The sequence below is a fragment of the Adiantum capillus-veneris genome, chromosome 28 (genome assembly GCF_014529385.1).
Source record: "Adiantum capillus-veneris isolate H3 chromosome 28, ASM1452938v2, whole genome shotgun sequence".
Classification (NCBI taxonomy): Eukaryota; Viridiplantae; Streptophyta; class Polypodiopsida; order Polypodiales; family Pteridaceae; genus Adiantum; species Adiantum capillus-veneris.
The window spans coordinates 27,557,307-27,561,084 of NC_140958.1; the positions used below are offsets into that span (position 1 = coordinate 27,557,307).

General features: G+C 39.5%; 1 pseudogene; it reads right to left on the reverse strand.

The window, feature by feature from the left end:
- Positions 1-620: 620 nt before the first annotated feature.
- LOC147420208 (uncharacterized) lies at positions 621-1,494 on the reverse strand (annotated as a pseudogene).
- Positions 1,495-3,778: the final 2,284 nt, after the last annotated feature.

Here is a 3,778-nt window from a genome sequence, read left to right on the forward strand (position 1 = left end):
CCATTTTCAGGGACATGTAAGGAAGTGCTAAAAAACGAGTGTCAATTTTTTGAAAGATTTTCATTTGGAGCTTTCTCACATAGTTTAGGTCTTTCTAAGTTGCATGCAACCACTAGAGTGTTCACTTAGATTTTTGTAAGTTTTATCTATTTTTGCAAGTTTGATGCATGTACTCCAATCCCTTCACAACAACAACATTAGTGTATTAAAAAAAACTCGAACCCAACCCAAATTTCTATGTATGTCTTTCTTCTAGAGAAACCTACAAGGCTACAACAGAAAAAAGTACTATTTTTGCAGATGTCAAAGTTAAATACCCAAACTAATTTTTCACATGCTACAAGCACTACCATCAATTCAAATAAAGATTCCTCAAAAGCATTAATCTTTATGGTCCAAAATAGTACAAGGAAAAAAGCATGCCATTGAAGAGATTGTTTTACTGAGGAATGCCAAAATAAAGCCTCACAAAGTGTACAAATCACCCACCAAAATGTCAAAACAAATTGAGCAAACTACTAGGCATTTATTTTTTCTCTACTTCTTTGAAGGCGTATACCGTCAGGGTTGATTCAAGATGAAAGTGAGATCTCTTTCACATAGTGTTGGTCGATGTATAATCATATGCTACTTACCATCCAACCCATACCATCCAACCCAAGAATCTGTGTGTAGACAAAGTATAGGTGCTTACAAGCCAAGTAAGATTTTGTTGCTTTCTCCCGGCCTTGAAAATCAGGGCATGTATAGTAGGGCTCCATAGCCAAATTCACATCATATACATCTTGCATTAATATCTTGAACACAGCATGATGAGCAGGCACCAAAATTATCTCTTGCACAAAACAAGCTTCCATACGTGCACCTATTTCCATGCGTTTACTTGCCTCTCTAGAGACACCGGACCTCCATTTTTTGTTGCGCTTGCCAGAGGTTCCCACTATCTCCCTTTCCTTGTCAGCCTTTGGAGAAGGAGCTCTAATATAAAACTTGCCCCTAGCAAACCAACATACTCCTCCTTTGATACACATGTTCCACTCTCTACTAGCCAAGTTGTTGGCATTTCCGGTGGTGACAATACTTGTTTGGCCACAACTTCAGTGTGATGCACATCATGGCCACAAAACCACATTCATTGGTGTTGCCTCTGGATTTTGTAAGTTCTCTCTCCCCAAAATCATGGGCCACAAGTCCTGGAGACCTACTTTGCATGACATTCTCACATCTTCTCCTTCAAGCACACCAAAGAACTTACGAGAGACATTTTGAGGCATTCTTCTTATTGCCCAATGACCCCTTGGCACAACAATCTCAAAATCACCAATAGCATATTCACTAATAGAAGGTATGGTGTCACATTATGTCATTATTTGCATGAATCTCCTCATCTGTGGAATTTGCATTCACATCAAATCTTTGTCCCTCTTGCTTCATGTCCATATCAAAAAAAATCTTTCGTGGTCGTCCGCGCTCTTTTTGTTGTCTAGACTCCATCACATAGCCAAGCTTATGAGAAGCTGTTTCTGCAAATCCTCTAGCCTTCTTTCTTTGCACAGTTTCCCTGTCTCCATGCAATAAAGGTTGCCCATAAAATGGTGTGCCTACCACCACTGCCCCTTGGAGAGCACGTGCCAACACAAGTGGGCTAAGAGTTTTTGCTTTCTTTCTTGATCTCTCTAGATATGTTTGCATATATAAACCAAGCCCTATGTGTCTACCTGTTAGATAGCCATGTTGCTTTGTGCATTGAATGTAAGCATTGATGACATCAGTGACGCATGCATCATACAAAGAATTTTTTTTGCTACCCCTGAGGGCGAGCTTTTTGAAATGGGGCCTCTAAACCCAAACCAATGGGCCTACCCTCACAAAATGTTCGTAAAGAGGTACGCACACTACTTGGGGCACCACCTTCTTTTGGGAGTGGAGAAGGAAACCAATCAAAATGACACTTGCACTCACCCACTCAAACAACACACTTTGAAAACCCCCTTACTCTATATACACTTTGGACACTTGAACACCATCAACGATTATGCAACCCAATGCCGTGCATCAAAATGAAATATGCAATTTGTGGAATAGCATTCACCTTCTCCCCATAAGAATACCCATAATACATCCAAACTCTTCCTCTCTCAAGCACTCATCAAAAAATCATGCACACAAGACTTGCCTCTCAAACACACAAGAGAATCACTTACATCAAACTAACACACTTTGCATAGAGAGCTCATCTCCATCTATGCAATGCCGTGACACAAATAAAATCACCATGAGAGGTAGCCACATGCATATGTAATGAAGCAAAAGAGAGTTGGAGTGAGAAATTTCTTTAGACCAATTGAATAAGTGTGGAGAAACAAACCAATGGTAAATTGAGAATAGAACACTTACTTGATTTCCCGCACACCTTTTAAGGGGAGGACCGACGCTTGCTAACCATCACGAATTGCGACACTTGAAAGTTTTGAAGATGATTTCATGATCATTAACATAACCATGAGAGAGATCATGATGTATTTACAATTTATTGAGGTGCTACAAATGATTTATTGGGTTGATGGAGTAAGAGATTGTAGAATGGAAAGAGTGGAGAATAGAGTTGCACTTCCTCCAAAGAGGAAGGTTAGGAGGGAGGATGTGAAAGAGGGAGAGTTGGGGTTTTCTCTACTATTGATCAAGAAACAACATGAAGTTGAAAATATAGGTGTGTGTGTCCTTGAGTCTCTCCAAGGGGGGCTATTTATAGTTGTGTAGGAGTGGGATTATGCTACACTTAATTAGAGTAAGTGATTAGACCTAATTAAGTGTCCTTTGACCACTCATTGAATATTGGACATAAAAGGGACTATTTATTCACCAAAAATATCATTTTAGACCGTGAATGCTCCATAGGGGTGCATAATGTAGGTGGGCCCCACCATGAGGTCCTACAGGTGGCTCCTGCGGGGTATCTCAACTTGTCTGTCTTGGCATTTAGAAAGCATCTTTAGGTTGGTCCCATCACATGCAAATGACCTTGAACACTCATTGCTCTTCTAGAAGATGAGTAGGGGAAAAATAAGATCTCACTCTCTTGATTTACTTGATTTACAGTTCCCTTTTGCTGCGAATCTCACAGATTTACACTATTTTGACCATAACTTTTTACCTGTAGCTCGGAATGACATGCTTCAAAGGCAAAATTGACCTTATCAACATGTTTGATATGAATTTGGACTATTCTTCACGCCCATGCACCAAGGAATTCGGTTTGGAAGGTCCACACTAGGCTAGGGAACCTTTTGCTTCAAAGTCTTCTTGTATGGGCCCTTTGCTTGTATGCATCCAAGCGGAATCATGCTTTTTCAAAAGGCTATGATGCTTAAACAAATAGAGGAGGGCCCAATATTATTTGCTTGTGAAAAGAATATACAATTGGATTCTTTTTGAAAGGAGAGAAACTATATGTATATTCTTAAGAGATATTGGGCCACCTATGTAGGGGGCATAGAAGACTTGTAGAGAGGGACCATAATCTTTGGTAAAGACAAGTGGAGAGTTGATTTCCATGGGAATTTATCTATAAGGGGTGGAAGATGGATATATTATTTTTCTACTACTAATTCACAAGAGGTAAGAAAGTTTGGGGGTATATAGTTGGTTATTGTATGCTTATTCTATTTACAAAGCAAAAAAGAAAAGGGTGGTAATATAAATATATGACTAAGGTGACATTTTTGGGAAGAGTATAATGTATGTGTCGCCACAAAGGTTAAACGAAGAGGGGGAATTT